Source organism: Canis aureus, chromosome 7, assembly GCF_053574225.1.
Source record: "Canis aureus isolate CA01 chromosome 7, VMU_Caureus_v.1.0, whole genome shotgun sequence".
Classification (NCBI taxonomy): Eukaryota; Metazoa; Chordata; class Mammalia; order Carnivora; family Canidae; genus Canis; species Canis aureus.
Genome location: NC_135617.1, coordinates 28,714,460 through 28,731,909, shown reverse-complemented (window position 1 = coordinate 28,731,909; position 17,450 = coordinate 28,714,460). Strand labels below are relative to the sequence as shown.

Genomic DNA, 17,450 nt, shown 5'->3' with positions numbered 1-17,450 from the left:
AAGGTCAAAATTCTATCCAGTATAACTTTCAACAACAGCAGAAATATTCCTTCTCTTGCACCCTGGTGCCTTTTTTTTCCTTATTGACTTAAAAAAATCTAACTAAACACATAATTCATTCATTTTTTTCTGATGTCCTAAATTTTATAAGGACATACTAGGCATTATGAACAAGACTGAAGTAGTTAAAGTTGCAATAAAAAAGGGTCAGCCAGCCACTCACCACATGTCTATTCATAACCACTTGGAGTTGGGAAATGATTTCTCTGATCTTCGTGTTCCATAAACAGAACTACATGTTTCTGCATTTAGGTTGTTCTTTTATTGCAATTCTGAAAAACTTTTTTAAGAGAAAAGAGGACTAAATTAACCAAAAAGGATGTTTTGTGCATTTAAAAAATTTTTTTTAAGATTTTTTATTTAAGTAATCTTTCCACCCACTATGGGGCTCAAACTCAGGAGGACCCCGGGATCAAGAGTTGTATGTTCTTCCAACTGAGCTAGCAAGGCATCCAGAAAGGATATTTCTAATAAACAGATTTCAAATTCAAATATCTAAGCCCAGCAATATCAAAAGGAAATGTTTATTGTTGCATTTTTTCAGTCTTTTTCAACCTTAAAGAAACACTTTGACATTTCAAATGAATAAGCTTAATTATCCACAATATTCAAATTCTTGTGCTGACATATTTTGGAAATGTAACAATGAAATAGAGAAGGTCCCTCTTTCACAATACAGAAATCCCAGCATGTCAAACATCATATGGTAAGAACAATACCAGCAGGAGTGGGAGAGAGGATAGTGGTGCTGACTTTGTGGTGAAAGGGGTATTTGGCCTTAGATGCAAAGCAGCTTCAGAGGAAGGGCTTTGCAGAACAGGGCATGTATTAGGGTCCCCAGAGAAACAGAACTAATAGGATGTGCTGAAGAGAGGAAGATTTACTTTAAGGAATGGGTTTATGGGATTGTGGAGACTTGGCAAATCCAAAATCTTCAGGGTAGGCTGGCAGGCTGGAGACCCAGTCAAGAATTGCATTTCAAGCCCTAACATGATCTGCTGAAATAATGCTGTCTTCTTCCAGAGGCCCACCCACATCATGGAGGGCACTATGCTTTACGGCAAGTCTACTGATTTGAGTGTCCATCTCATCTAAAAAGTGTTTTCATAGAAATATCTAGAATATTTGACCAAATATCTGGTCATCATCAAGTTGACATAGAAAATTAGCCATCACAAAAGAATTCTAAGGTGAAGAGGAAAAAGTTAAAAAAAAAAAAAAGATCTTCATGTCAGATAATATTGATCTCTCAGAGAAAAATGAGGGATTTGTTGGAAGGAAGGCTGAGGGTTGATAGCCATTGAAAGCACACTCTGGGGACAAGGATGGGATTTAGAGATGAGAAAAGCTTTAGGAATAGCACTCAGAATAACCTTTATGTTTGAAGCAATGTTGAACCTAAGTCAGATTTCTCTCTCTCTCTCTCTTTTTTTTTTTCCTTCAGCATGGTTTCTAAAAGAGGAAAAGCTGTGGAATCATACCAACTGAAATGTGAGTCCTAGAAACCCACTCACTAACCCACTATGTGACCTTGGGAAAATTATGTGAAAATTAGTCTCTGCTGTAAAAAGTAAATAAAATTATTTGTGTATAAGTGTCTGGAACAGGGAGTAGTTACTTAACTGAGGGTGATCTTGCTCCTCAAAGGACGTTTGGCAATAGCTGGAGACATTTTTTTGGTTGTCATAACTGGTGGTGGGGCGGTGTTATTGGCAGAAGTCAGGAATGATGATACTTATGCAATGTATAAGACAGGACCCTTCCCCACCAACAAAGAACTATCCAGTCCAGAATGTCATAGTGACAAGGTTGAGAAATCCTGGTCTAGAACAATGTCCAAGGCATTACAAAAACAGTAAATCTTGGTTTCTGTCTTTATATTAATCATGGTAAACCAAATGGAGTAGAATTTTTACCTGTAAGTGGCCACAACTGAAGGGTTTTTTTTCTAAAACACTTAAAATATTCTGCTGTAAAGAAGACTAATAGGCAATTTAGAGACAAAAAGAAGGAAACTCCGTTCAGAAATAAAATTCTCTCACAAATAAAATGTGAAAGAAATTAACAAATTCAAGAAATATCAGAAGTCTAACTTCTGTTTATAAAGGGTCCTATTGCCCTGGGCCAGGACAGACTCATTCTAATATATCATGTGCTACAGAACCAAACTGTGAGGGAAACTTTTAGTTGACTGGGATTTACATTTATATATTGTTTATACATTTTTCCTATATAAATGATATATTTTAGAAATATAACAGAGAACCCAGCAAATTGAATAGCTAGGTTTTGTCCAACTTTATGTGTAACTTTTCGCTAAAAACCAAACTGAAATTCTTTTTTATATATAAATTTTATTTATTTATTCATGAGAGACACAGAGAGAGGCAGAGACACAGGCAGAGGGAGAAGCAGGCTCCATGCATGAAGCCCGATGAGGGACTAGATCCCAGGTCTCCAGGATCACGTTCTGAGCCGAAGGTGGCGCTAAACTGCTGAGCCACCGGGGCTGCCCCAAACTGAAATTCTTAAGCAACTTCAGAACCAGCACAGTACAACTTTACCTGGAATATCTCACTACCTCTGGTTTCTGTGAGTGCAGACACTGAACAAATATGCAAAAATAAGGCAATTTTAATTCTTCCATACTGATTTGACCATATTTGCATCAAAAGTTCTATTATTTCTATTCTATTTGGATGGGACTGGGAAGGAGGCCAGCGCTGTAAGCCCATTAGTTAGTTCTTGAGCACTTAGTAACGCTGTCACTCTAAGTCCCACATTTGTTTTTAGTCTTTTTCTTTAGATTGTGGCAAAACTGGCACAAAAAAAATAAAACTTGCAAAACCTGCAAAAACAGGTTTTTTGTTTTTTGTTTTTTTGTTGTTGTTAAATGCAGACAGGAGTTTCAAAAATTACTTTGAATTTAATGGTAAGTTTTATTTTTTTATTTTGTATTTATTTTTTAAAGATTTTATTTACTCATTCATGAGAGACACACAGAGAGAGGCAGAGGAAGAAGCAGGGCTCCTCACAGGGATCCCAAAATGGGACTTGATCCCAGGACCCTGGGATCACGACCTGAGCCCAAGGCAGGTGCTCAACCACTGAGCCACCCAGGCATCCCTAATGGTAAGTTTTAAACTAAGAAGTCAGATCAACTAAAAATCGGACGATGAAGAAACTAGCGTGAGCCCTGATGCCTGCTGGCTGGCTGTCGGCCTGGAAATCCTTCCTTGGCTGCAAGTCACTGACTAAAGTCTAGGGGAAAAGGGAGAACCATTACCCCTGGAAATGGACAGAAAAACATTAGTGGAGATTAGGGAGGAACTCAAGACCGTGGCTGAAATCAGTCCTGTTACCCTCATGAGCAGAGTAGAGAGTGTTTTCTAAGAGCCCTGGGGAGCCTAGCTGCCATCTGAGGAGAGCCTACTGTGGGCCAGGCGCTTTTGAATATTCTTTTATTCGATCCTACAAACAGCCTGAGACATCTAGATGCTGAGCAGTTGCTCTGGGATTAACACCTAATATGAGAGGGATGCTGAACGACTGGAATTTGTGCCTCGATTTGTGCATACCTATGATGAAAATAGGTCTATTGTGGATTTGTAAAAAAATTAATAAACTTTGTTTTTAAGCAGTTTTATGTTCATATGTCAAGGGCTTGCAATACCAATTTTAGAAATAATCTATAACCATACAAGAAAATTAAAATCAGTTGGAGTCCCTCAAACTCCATGTAACCATTTCATGCATTTTTTGTACAGTTATACATACCTATGCAATTTGACAAGAATGGAATCATATTCATTCTTTAACAATTCAAAGACGTTTTATGATATATTTTTGCTTTTGTCTCCCTGTTTCCCCCGCTTCATTCACATAATCCCCCCTCCACGTACATGTTTATAAATGTACACAAATCTGCATATCCTTACACATGTAGGTTTTTTGGTTGTTGCTTTTATATTAATGGAGTTTATATTCTTTAGTGCATTTCACTTAGACTTTGAGGAACCCACTCCAATAAAACTGGTTTGGACCTGGCTTATTCCTGATGGCATAATGTCCCAGAGTACAGGTTTACCTACACTGATCCTGAGAATCACGTGGGGCTCCGTCTGTTATCCCCATCTCCCACTGCTCAGCTCCTCATGCCCTTTTCACTCTGACCTCTGGTGGTCACTCCTTGTTTGTTCATTCTCTGGGATGTAACTTAAATGTAGTGAAGGCTGTTTGATTTAATTGAAGCTTTGCCCTTGGATCTAGTCAGAGTCTTGGGGCATGAGAACAGAATGGGAAGCATGACAAAGAGAAGAGCTGACATTAGAGATCCCTGGTTCATTATCTCTCCTGGGAGTCATGTGGAGGCATAGAAATCAGCTTTTGCTGGCCCCTGGGAGTGAAGTAGTGACCACTGCCAGATGTCAACCACACACTGTTCCAAGGACCACTTCTCTGGATCTACAGAGTTGGAATTCTAGCTCTATTTATTGCATGCCCATTATGTGCCAGGCCACAGTTCAAGAGATTCACATACCTTCCCACATTTATGCCTCACAACCAGGCAAGTTTTATCATGCCAACTTTTCAAATGGGGAACATGGGCAATGAGAGATTAAGTGGCTTGCCTCAAATCACATAGCGAAGAAGTGGTAGTGTTCGGTTTCAAACCTTAGTCTTCCAACTTCAAATACATTTCCATTGAGTGCATTGTTGTTACAAGCCCAAGATGGATTCAGTGCCATATTCAGGGGCCATGTAGAAGGAGGGGGAGCTTTACTCTTTCTGATTGGATACATGATGAAGAGTGTGGTTTGCCCAGGACCATCTGACCCTAATAAAGATCTTTATTGAAAGCTTGTTCATGTCCATTTGTTATCTATCGCTATTTCCAGAATGAAAACACATGTGATAATAGAAAAATGCTACCTACCATAAGCTTCCAAGTTTGGAGCATAAATGATGGTGCTTCATCAGCTTCAGTTTACATTCCTATGAATTCAGCTTTACAAGAGTCTCTATGTTCCAGCAATGTCCTATGAAATCCTGTCTCTGAGAGACTTTCTGGTACTTTCTGGTTGGGACCTAATGTTTGTACCCTCGCGGTATTGCCTAGAGTTCATGTCCTCTTCAGGTTTTGTATTCATACATATTTTTGATGGTTCTAGGTTAAGTCTCAGTGATTTCTGTAGGAAATTCAGTTTCTTCTCTATTCAGAGAATCTTCTCTATTCTCTAAACTATAGAAGAGAGGGGCAGAGACTCCTTCAAGTCTCTTTCTGGAGACATTTGCGTTTTCTCAGTAACATTCATTAAACATCTGATTTCCAGATACTGCCCTTAGTGCTGGAGATAGAAAAGTTTTGCTGCTCTTGAGGTTCTCACAGTCCAGTTAGGGCAGCAGACACAGGAACAAGGAGTTCCAAAGAAGTGTGGTAAGTACACAGGTCCAGGGCCAGCACAAAGGAGGAAGAAAGCAGCTTGGCCTATCTGAGAGAGCAGGCCCCACACGGAGGCAAGGCTACACCATGGCTGCAGGAAAGGACTCAATCTTCAGATTTCACTTGGGAACACACCATTGTTTCTCCTCCGGTCACCCACAAGGATGGGAAAGTCAGGGATTCTTCAGGTGAGTGGAAAGCCCGCAATAGCTCCATTAGCGGATTGTGGGTCGCTCCTGCCAGAGTACATCTAATCTGAATACAAATGCCATCTTATCTTTTACTTTGCCTTGTCATTAGATTTGCTTAATTTACGAAGTCTGTCTTAACCAAAAGGCCCTAGGTTTTTTTTTTTTAAGCATGCCGATCCATACTCTCTAATGCGTAAAGGGTTTTGACCAAATTTTGGGATTAAAAGTTAACAGAAAAGATTCCAGCCACAGCAAGTCATGCCCCTTCTACAAGGCTGAGTCATCACTTAGACCTTGACCATAGACCATGAAGCATCTCCTCTTCCTGTCTTTCCATTGCTAAAACTTTCCAAGTACATTTCCATAACAAATAAGATTTAGCTTTGGGAAGGGAGCTGTTCTTTTTTGGTCTAGGTCTCTTGGGAAATCAAGTCTAGGGGAAAAAAAAAAAAAGCTAAGCGGCATAGCCTTAATCATGGCTAGGAATGATAGGGATCACCACTTCTCCTTAGATCACAGTATCCCCAATGCCCTGAAATGTGACAAGAGATGCATCCAGGCACTCTGGTTCATTTCTGGAGAGTTTATACTAAAGCCCCCATTAGGCGAGGGGCCCCACAAAAGATGGATAGTTTTTAATTCTATTGGTGTGTAAATGGAGAGACTGGGTTGTATTATAAGTATTTTAATAAAATCTTTGGTCATGATAGTCACAATACTAGAACATCAAGTCTAGGAAGGTTGGGGGAAAAAGCTAGCAACCTCAATATTTGTTTTTTAAAAAACTGATAACATTCCTTACAATGCATTGTTTACTAAAATAGTAGGAGTCACGTTGTACAAAGTGTCCATTCTCATGTAGAAGACTGGTTGTAGAGTGGTGGAAAATTGTAGGATCATCATAACAGGACCAGATTGGGGAACTTAAGGCATTAGGAAGGGGCTGCTTTTGATATAGTTGGATATGGGTGCTAACTTGCTCATGCAAGGCTACAGAAAAGCTGAGGGATTGTGCTAGGCTGGGAGATAGAATCTTTGTTAAGCCAGAATCCTGAACCAGAGAAGCAGGAATTATCAAGCATCAGGACCAGAGGAGGTAATGCTAGAAATGAATTAGTTAATTTATTCTTAAAAAGTCAAGTTGATGCTAAGACAACCTCAAATAGATGCAGAAATAAAGTGCAAGCAGGGCTTTGGGTAGATTGAAGAGTGATGTCACCGAGGCCGCAGATTAGGAGACCCCCAGCCTCTGTTCTCCCCACAAAGATCAACAACTAATGGCTCTTGATGAATAAAACAGACCTAAGAGCTCTGGAAGCCAGTTAAGAAACTTTAGCATACACTGAAACAAAAACAGCACAAAAAGGGAAGGAAGACTGCTTGGCTTTGCCTGCGTCACCCCATCCCCCAAGCCAGCATGGCTCTACCCTAAGAAGTGACTTCCGGGCTAGAAAAGAAGTCCCCCCTGGGGCGCCTAGGTGGTTCAGTCAGTGGGGCGGTGGGGCATCTGGGACACTCTTGGTTTCCGCTCAGGTCATGATCTCATGGCAGGGAGTCTCCTTGGGGATTCTCTCCCTCTGCCCCTCCCCTTGCTCTCTCAATCTCTTTCTCCTTCTCTTAAATAAATAAATAAATAAATAATAAATAAATAAATAAATAAATAAATAGACTTCCTCTTGCAGGGAAAGGAAGAACAGGGTGAGCAGAGAGCTTCCTCTGCCTTTCAGGGCAGTACATGAAGGTCCCACTTCAGTTTCACTTCACCCGCTGACAGGCAAAGCTGAGACACATGGAGAGGGATGTGAGAAACAAGGCAAAGTAGCAGGGGCTTGCTAGGAGCAATCAGGCAGTGGGAGTGACCGTGGCTTTCAGTGACCTGCTCTGTGGACAGACCCAACAGCTTTGGCCACTGGAAAGGAGAAACAAAACAATGGCCCGCAAAACCACAGATCCTCCATCGATTTTTACCAGCTTTCATCTCACAGGTGTTCATGTTTGCTGACACCAGCCACCTGAATCTCTCCCTGTTCCCTCCCCCAAACTCTGCCAGAGCCCAAGCACCACACAGGCAGCCAGCGTAGGCCTCCGCAGCTGCACGAGTGCAGGACATTGGCCTAGACGCCAGTGGCTGACCTCTACCACTGTGGGCCAGGTCAAGGCTAGCTCCTCCAGCTGCGCACTTGCATATTACTAGCCTGACGCCCCTCACTGGCCTTCACTGATGTGCATGTGCCCAGGGAGGAGACTGCAGCCGTGGGAAAGCATGCCAACAGCCAGAATCTCTGCAGCAGCTTATGGGCTCTGATCAAGCCGTCTTCTGTCATAAGCCTGCATCACCGTGCTTCCCTGCCACTTGCCCCTCCAGCTTACATGTGCATGCCCCAGCCCAACCTCCATCACCAGCCTCTACCACTGTGTGCCCATGGCAAGACACAGCAGCCATAGTAGTCAGTGCCAATAGCTAGGGCCCCTGAAGCTGCCGGCACATCAGTAGTGGGCCTTGGCTCTTGTCACCTGCGTTGGCCTTCACCACTGTATGTATTTCTGAAACCAGACCCTGCCACTATACAGGCGCCTGCACTTGTCTCCACAGCAGAGCTGTGCATACCACAGGCTCAGGCCACTACCAGTGCTTGCCCTAGTCCTTAGCTATTCGACCTAGAGGTGCTGCTGAGGACTCAAACATCTCTTGCACCCTCAGCAGACACTCTGTTGTGCTCACCTAGGACCATGCAGTTGTCAATGCCGTGGACATTGAGGCAATGGCCCGAGGCAATGCCCCCTTGGACCTGGTGCTGCCACACACCTCTATACTTGGCTCTCAGTGGATTTTTCAGCACAGACTTTGAAGACAAGAAGGAAATTGGTTCATAGTCTAAGCATTAAAAGAAAGGAACTGCCAATTGAGAATACTTTACTCAGCAAAGATGCCCTTCAGAAGTGAAGGCAAGATAAAGTTTCCCCAACAAACAAAAGCTGAGACAGTTCATTACCACTAGACCTGCCTTACAAGAAATGCTGAAAGGATGATAACTAGAAACATGAAAATATATGAAATTAACACACTGGTTAAAATAAATATGTAGTCAGATTCAGAACACTGTAATACTGTAGTATCAGTGGTCTGTTGACTACTTAATTCTAGTATAAAGGTTGGAGGACACAAGTAATAAAAATTTCTATAGCTATCATACTATGTTTATGGATGGATACACAATGTAAAAAGGTGTAAATGTGGAACACTGCATGGAAGTCGCTGTACAAAGGATCAGTATCCATGCGTGAAGTCTGTGTGTGTGATGGCAGAGAAGGGTGTGAAGAGCATCACTTCCGTGGCTGTGACGAGTGCTTTGCCCATCATTCAAAAGCTAGAACCACAAATTGTAGTTGCCAAAATACTTGCTTGTTAGGGGCTAGACAGGATAGAGAAGAAACTGCCTATTCTGAATCAGCCAATAAACCAGATTGTTGCCAATGCTAGAGGTGCTATGACCAGGGCAAAAGATGCTGTGACAACTATTGTAACTAGAGCCAAGGATTCCATGGCCAGAACCATCACTTAGGTGATAGACAAGACCAAAGAACAAGACTGGCAGTGTGGAGAAGACCAAGTCTATGATCAATGGCAGCATTAAAACAGTCTTGGGTTGTCGGATGATGCAGCTGGTGAGCAGTGGAATGGAAAATGCACTTACCAAATCAGAGTTGCTAGTGGACCAGTAACCTCCCTTTCACTGAGAAAAAACTAGAAAAAGAAGCAAAAAAAAAAAAAAAAAAAAGTTGAAGGGTTTGATACAGTTCAGAAGCCAAGTTATTATATTAGACTGGGATCATTGTCTATGAAGCTCTGCTCACATGCCTACCAGCAGGCTATCAGCTGGGTTAAAGAAGCCAAGCAAAAAAGCCAAGAGATCATTTCTCAGCTCCATTCCACTATTAATTTGATTGAATTTGCCAGGAAGGATGTGCATAGTGCCAACCAGAAAATTCATGGTGCTCAGGGTAAGTTCTCTCTCTCCAGGGTGGAGTGGAAGAGAAGCATTGGCCATGATGATACAGACGAATCCCACTGTGCTGAGCACATTGAGTCATGCACTCTTGCTATTGCCTGAAACTTGACTCAGCAGCTACAGACCATGCGCCACACCCTGCTGTTCAAAATCTGAGGGTTACTGCAGAACATCCAGGATCAGGCAAGTCACTTGGGGGTGATGGCTGGTGACATCTTCTGGGTGTTCCACAATGCTGCCTCCTTTAAGGAAGTGTCTGATGGCCTGTTCACTTCCAACAAGGGGCAGCTGCAGAACATGAAGGAGTCTTTAGATGTTGTGATGGATTATCTTGTTAATAACATGCCTCTCAACTGGCTGGTAGGTCCCTTTTATCCTTAGCTGACCGAGTCTCAGAATGCTCAGGACCAAGGTACACAGAAGGACACAACTAATCAGGAGGCCCAGCAGCCTGAGCACAAAACACATCAAAGCTGTACCATCAAAGTTCATGGTACAGGCAGCCAGATGACACTTTCTCTTATGTTGAAATTAACCTGTTAGACAACTCTGAATTGAGGAAGCAGCTAAGTAGAGATAAGGTCCTCAGTTATAGTCATTTCTAACTGGATTAAGAGCTTTAAAATTTTTGGCATTAGCAGATGAGTTCTGTTGTTTACCTGGCTGGTCAGAAAATGATAGATTGGTCACAGCCTAGCCAGGACTCCCAGAAAGTTTCAGTGCATTTATGGTCTCATCCTATTACCGTTGTTGCTGTTCATATTGAATAAAAACATTGTCATGTGGGCTGTGGTGTGGGCTGCCGTCTGCTCCGGTTTCATCTGAGCAGGCTTCATCTCACTGGTTTGTCTCACAAAGCATGCCTGTACAACTCTAGGTTTTTAAATTTTTCGTGAAGGAATGTGCTCTATGAATTCAATAAAATAAACTGCAAAATAGATCAATGAAGAAAAGATGTAAATGTCGTCTCAAAAACTTAAAAAGTGGTGGGGGGTGATAAAAGAATAGGGTTTTTGTATGTGATTGAAGTTAAGTTGTTATCAGCTTAAAAATGACTATTATGTTTACAAGATGTTTCAGGTAAGTCTTCGAGTAATCACAAATGAAAACCTATAGTAGATACATAAAAAATAAGAAGAAGGGAATCAAAGTATACCCACTACAGAAAATTCAACACAAAAGAAGACAGCAAGAGGAATAAAAGCAACAAGAAACTACAAAATAGCCAGAAAACAATGAACAAGATGGCAATGGTAAGTCCTTATCTACTAATAATTACTTTAAATGTAAATAGATTTAGGGGATCCCTGGGTGGCTCAGTGGTTTAGCAGCTGCCTTTGGCTCAGGGTGTGATCCTGGAGTCCTGGGATCGAGTCCCACATCAGGCTCCCTGCATGGAGCCTGCTTCTCCCTCTGAGTCTGTCTCTGCCTCTCTCTCTCTCTCTGTGTCTCTCATGAATAAATAAATAAAATCTTAAAAAAAAAGTAAATGGATTTAAATGTTCCAATCCAAAGACCTCTAGTGGCTGAATACATAAAAAAAACAAGACCCAACTACATACTGCCTACAAGAGACTCAGTTCAGCTTCAAAGGCACACATAGGCACAAAGTGAAGAGATGGAAAAAAATATTCCATGCAAATGGAAACCAAATAGCATGGGTAGCTACACTCATATCAGACTTCAAGTCAAAAACTGTAGTAAGAAATAAAGAAGGTCATTATGTACTGAGAAAGGGGTAAATGCATCAAGAGGATATAACAATTGTAAATATATAAGCATCCAACATAGGGTTACCTAAATATATTGAGAAAATACTAAGAGATCTGAAGAAAGTCATAGAAAACAGTACACAGTAAGAGCTGGGAACTTCTGCCTTACTTTTAACAATTCACAAATCATCCAGACATAAAATCAATAAGTGGAAAAATAGACTACATGTTAGAACTACATGTTAGATAAAATGACCTAACAGCCATATGTAAAACATTCCATTCAATAGCAGCTGAATACACATTCTTAGGAACACACAGAACACTCTCTAGAATAGATCATATGTTACTTACAAAACAAGTCTTAGCAAATTTAAGGTTGAAACCATATCAAGTATGTTTTCTGACCACAATGGTATGAAATTGAAAATCAGTAACAGGAGGAAAACTGGAAAATTCACAAATATGTGGAAATTAAACATCACACTCCTGAGCAACAAATGGATCACAGATGAAATTAAAAGGGAAATAAAATATGTTAAAGCAAATGAGAATGGAAACATAACATACCCAAACCTATGGGATACAGCAAAATCAGTGCTAAGAGGAATGTTAATAGCAATAAATGCCTACATTAAGAAAAAAGAAATATCTCAAACAATCTAACTTTACACCTCATGGAACTATAAAAACAAGAAGAAGCTTAGCCTAATGTTAGTAGAAAAAAAGGAAAGAGCAAAGATCAGAGTAGAAACAAATGTAATATAGAATACAAAAACATAGAAAAGGTCAACAACATTTTGAGTTGGTTTTCTTAGGTGGTAATAAAACTCACAAACTTTTAGCTAGACTTATGAGAGAGAGAGGAGAGAGAGAGAGAGAGAGAACAAAATCAGAAATTAAAAGGGAGATATTACAACTGATACCACAGAAATACAAAAGATCATAGGAGACTACTATAAATGGTTATATGCCAACAAAGTGGGCAACCTAGAAGAAATGATAAATCCCTAGAAAATACAGCCTACCAAGTCTGAATCATGAGGAAATAGAAAATCTGAACAAACAAATAACAAGTAAGAAGACTGAATCAGTAATTAAAATCTTCCTAACAAAAGAAACCTAGGACCAGATGGCTTCATAGGTGAATTTTACCAAACATGTAAAAAAAGAATTAATGTCAATTCTTCTCAAACTCTTCAAAACCACTGAAGAGAGGGAATACTCTCAAATTTGTTTTCCAAGGCTAACATCACCCCATACCAAAGCCAGACAAGGATACTATAGGAAAACTACAGAGGATGATCTCTAATGAATATACATGAAAAACTTCTAGAAGAAAAACAACAACTAGCAAACTGAATTCAACATCACATTGTTTTTTTTAAAAAAGATTTTATTCATTCATTTTAGAGAAATAGGAGGGAGAGGGTTAAATGGAGAGGGAGAGAGAGAATCCCAAGTAGACTCCCTGATGAACCCAGAGCCCTACTGAGGACTTGATCCCATGATCTGAAGATCATGACCTGAGCTGAAATCAAGTTGAGCCAGTTGAGCCATCCAGACACCCCTCAACATCACAGTAAAAGGATCATACACCATATTCAAGTGGGATTTATCCTGATAAGGCAAGGATGGTTCAATATATGCATATCAATAATGTGTGATATACCACATTAATAGAATGAAAGACAAAAATCAAATGATCTTTTCAGTAGATGCAGAAAAAGCATTTACCAAAATTCAACATTCTTTCCAGATAAAAATTCTTTAAAAATTGCTTATAGAATGAATACTCCTCAATATAATAAAAGGTCATATATGACAGGCCCATAGCTGACATCATACTCAGTGGTAGAAAATTTTCCCTCTAAGATCAGAAACAAGACAAGGATGTCTACTCTCACCACACTATTCATCATATTGCTGGACATTTCAGACTGAGCAATTAAGCAAGAAAAAAATTATAAAAGCACCTAAATCAGAAAAGAAGAAGTAAAATGGTCTCTGTGTGCTAATGACATAATTTTGTATATAAAAAACCCTAAAGACTCCACCAAAAAACTATTAGACCTAATAGAGCAAGTCAGTGAAGTTTCAGGATACACAAAGTACAATAGAGAGAAACTAAGGATTGATGGATGGGAGGTGGGTAAGGGATGGACAAGATGGGCGATGGGGATTAAGGAGGGCACTTGTGATGAATCACTAAATTCTACTCCTGAAACCAATATACCCTATATGTTAACTAGAACTTAAATAAAAACTTGAAACAAATGAATAAAAAAAAAAATCAACGTACACAAATCAGTTGCATTTCTAAAGACTAACAAAGTATCTGAAAACAAAATAATTCCATTTACAATAACAAAAGCAATAAAATACTTAGGTATAAATGTAACCAATCAGGTTAAATATCTATATACCAAAAACTATAAAACATTGAGGAAAGAAAACTAAGATAAAAATAAATGAGATGATATCTTGTGTTCATGGATCAGAGAAGTTAATATTGTTAAAATGTCCATAATACCTAAAGGCATCTATAGATTCGATGTAGTTCATATGATGTTTTCAAGGCCATTTCTCACAGAAATAGAAACAAAATCCTAAAATTCTTATGAAACCACAAAAAACCAAAAACTACCAAAATCCAACCAAAGCAAATAGCCAAAGTAGTCTGGAAGAACAGGGCTGGAGATATCACACTTCCTGATTTCAAACTATAATACAAAGCTATAGTAATCAAAACAGTATGGTACTAGCATAAAAACAGATATAATTATCAATGGAACAGAATCGAGAGCCCAGAAATAAATAAATAAATAAATAAATAAATAAATAAATAAATAAATAAATAATAAATTTATACAGTCAATTAGTATTTAACAAGGAAGCCAAGAATACTCAAGAAAGAATGGTCTTTTCAAGCAATGGTGTTAGGAAAACTGGATATCCCTTATCTTACATCACACACAAAAATTAAATCAAAAGGGGGTCAGGACTTAAAAGTAAACTTTGAAACCATAAAAAACCTAGAAGAAAACACAGGCAAAATGCTCCTTAACATTTTTCAGATTTGACACCAAAAGTACTAGCAATAAAACCAAAAATAATAAGTAGAACAACATCCAACTAAATGTTTCTGCACAGCAAAGGAAACTATTAGCAGAATGAAAAGGCAACCAATTGGGACATCTGGGTGGCTCAGTTGGTTAAGTGTCTGCCTTCTGCTCAGGTCATGATCCTAGTGTCCTGGGATCCAGTCTGGCATGGGGTGAGATCCTTGCCCAGCAGGGTACCCACTTCTCCCTCTCCCTGCCCCTGGCTTGTGCTCTCTCTTGCTATCCCTATCTCTCTCTCAAATAAATAAATAAAATCTTAGGGAAAAAAGGCAACCTATTGAATGGGAGAAAATATTTGCAAGCCATGTATCTGATAAGGGGTTAACATCCAAAATGTATAAGGAGCTCATACAATCCAATAGCAAAATACCCCAAATAATTTGATTGAAAAATAGGTAGTGGACTTGAAAGGACATTTTCCCAAAAAGATAGAAAATGTATGTGAAAATGAATTCAGTATCACTAATTATCAGAGGAACGCAATCAAAACCACATGAAATAAATATCATCTCACACCCATTAGAATGGCTGTTATCAAAAAGAAACAAGATAACTAATACTGGGGATGATATGGAGAACAGGGAATCCTAGTTCACTGATGGTAGGAAGGCAAATTGGTGCAGTTACTCTGGAAAACAGTATGGAAGTCCTCAAAAAATTAAAAATAGAGCTACCATATGATCCAGTGATTCTACTCTAGGTCTATTTAAAAGAGATTATCTGCACACTCATATTCATTGCAGCATTATTCCCAGTAGCCAAGGCATGGAAACAACCCAAGTGTCCTTTGACAGATGAATGGATAAAGAAAAGGTTTTATGTATATATAAATATACATAAAAATTGTATATGCTTACATATTTAATGGACTATTATTCAGCTGTAAACAAGAAATCCTGCCATTTGAGACAACATGGGTAGACTTGAGGGCATCAGAATCTAAAAACATCGAATTCATACAAACAGAGTAGAATGGCGTAGTTGCCAAAGGGTGGGGGAATATGGGGAGATGTTGGTCAAAGGGTACAAACCTTCAGTTATAAAATGGATAAGTGGGGATTCCTGGGTGGCTCAGCGGTTTAGCGCCTGTCTTTGGCCCAGGGCGCGATCCTGGATCCCCAGGATCGAGTCCCACGTCGGGCTCCTGGCATGGAGCCTGCCTCTCCCTCTGCCTGTGTCTCTGTCTCTGTCTCTCTCTATCATAAATAAATAAAATCTTTAAAAAATTTTAAAAAATGGATAAGTTTCAGGGATCTAGTGGACAGCACAGTGACTATAGTTAACAATATTGTAATTTTGAAAGTTACTATGAGAATAAAGCTTTAACGTTCTCACCATAACAATTTAAAAATGACAATGAGGTGGAGTAAAGGATGTGGTAACTAATCTTATGGTGGTAAATATTTTGCAATGTATGTGTGTAACAAACCATCACACTGCATGCCTTAAACCTACATATGTCAATTGTATCTCAGTACCCTGGGGGAGGCATGTGTGGAAAAGAGGACTTTTGGAGAGCACTTGGAGTCAGTTTTACCTGGGATGATGACTGAATTCAAGGAATCAGACCTGGGCCTGCAGTCAATCCTCTTGGGTTTATGCAGTGTTGGAATCCCCTAATGAGAAGCGCAGACTGCAGACCTCAGGGACCCCCAGCTCAATCTTCTTGATGTATAGCTGAAGAAAATAAGGCCCAGCGCACAGATACTTAGTGTGAGAGAGGACTTTCCACTCTGAGTTCTAGGCTTTCTTTAGGGCTACACCACACTCCGTTTCACTGGCAAACTTGCTTAGTTGAATACATAATCAACACCTATCATATCCCAGGTTCTGTGGCAGAGGGCGGGGATTCAAAGATGCCTATGAAGATTATGACCTAAACAGTGAGACAGAGAGCTTCAGAAAGAATTATTTTATACCAGATAAAAATTATTAATAGTTTCATTATATGCGTAAGTGCATATACAAAAATGGTAAGTGAAAAAAACCAGCAAACAAAATGATATGTATATTCTGTTCGCCTTTTGTTAAAAAAAAAAAAAAACATAGAAACTTGAGAAACGAGGGATCCCTGGGTGGCGCAGCGGTTTGGCGCCTGCCTTTGGCCCAGGGCGCGATCCTGGAGACCCGGGATCGAATCCCATATCAGGCTCCCGATGCATGGAGCCTGCTTCTCCCTCTGCCTGTGTCTCTGCCTCTCTCTCTCTCTCTCTCTCTCTCTGTGACTATCATAAGTAAATAAATAAAAAAAAAAAATTAAAAAAAAAAAAGAAACTTGAGAAACGCATAATGAGCCATAATGAGCCAAGTGTTCTGGAATATGCGAAGACCTTGTGTTCTAAATACCCGTGCACTTCATTTGACCTCCCTTCTTTGAGGTCCAGGACCCAGTTTTTGTACTTGTTATGGGTGCATCTTGCCGCAGACCTGCCGCCCGGTAGCAGCTCAGGGGACGTTGCATCAGTGATCTGCACGTAGCGGCCACTCCGAAGGGGCGAGAGTGAGAAAGGACAAGGGAGGGTAGCGTGCTGGTGGGACAGAGCGGGGCGAGCATCAGGAACTCTTACAGAAAAGGCCAAGTAGCCCTGGGGCGGACGGAAAGCGACGCTCTCCCCCTGGCGGCGGCCCAGGATGCTGGGGGGACCCGTGGGCGCCCGCGGGGACTTGGGCCCAGAGGCAGCCCGCGCCCCGCGCGTGGGCTCTGGTCGGATGGGCCCGTGGGGGGGGGGGCGGCCCTGGAAGCGAGATGCCCGACAGAGACAGCTTGGGATGGGGTTGGGGAAGCAGCCCTGGTTCTTCTAGACGGCTGGGGTCTAGACTGGGGGGTGGGGGGCACCCAGTGAACATCCCCACATGCTCCCGTCACCCCTCCTCCCCAACTCTCAAGCCCCCTCCTGAGGATGCACGCT

The 17,450-nt window shown here is 40.6% G+C and overlaps 1 long non-coding RNA gene and 1 pseudogene across 1 annotated transcript in view; both read left to right on the top strand.

The window, feature by feature from the left end:
* Window positions 1-5,667: 5,667 nt before the first annotated feature.
* Window positions 5,668-10,940, top strand: LOC144317869 (perilipin-2 pseudogene; annotated as a pseudogene).
* A 5,945-nt stretch (window positions 10,941-16,885) lies between these two features.
* The window catches only part of LOC144317189 (uncharacterized), a 28,391-nt gene continuing 27,826 nt past the window's right edge, over window positions 16,886-17,450 (top strand). The window contains exon 1 of the long non-coding RNA XR_013383121.1: window positions 16,886-17,041. This is a non-coding gene — a long non-coding RNA (uncharacterized LOC144317189). The remainder of the gene's footprint in view (window positions 17,042-17,450) is intronic.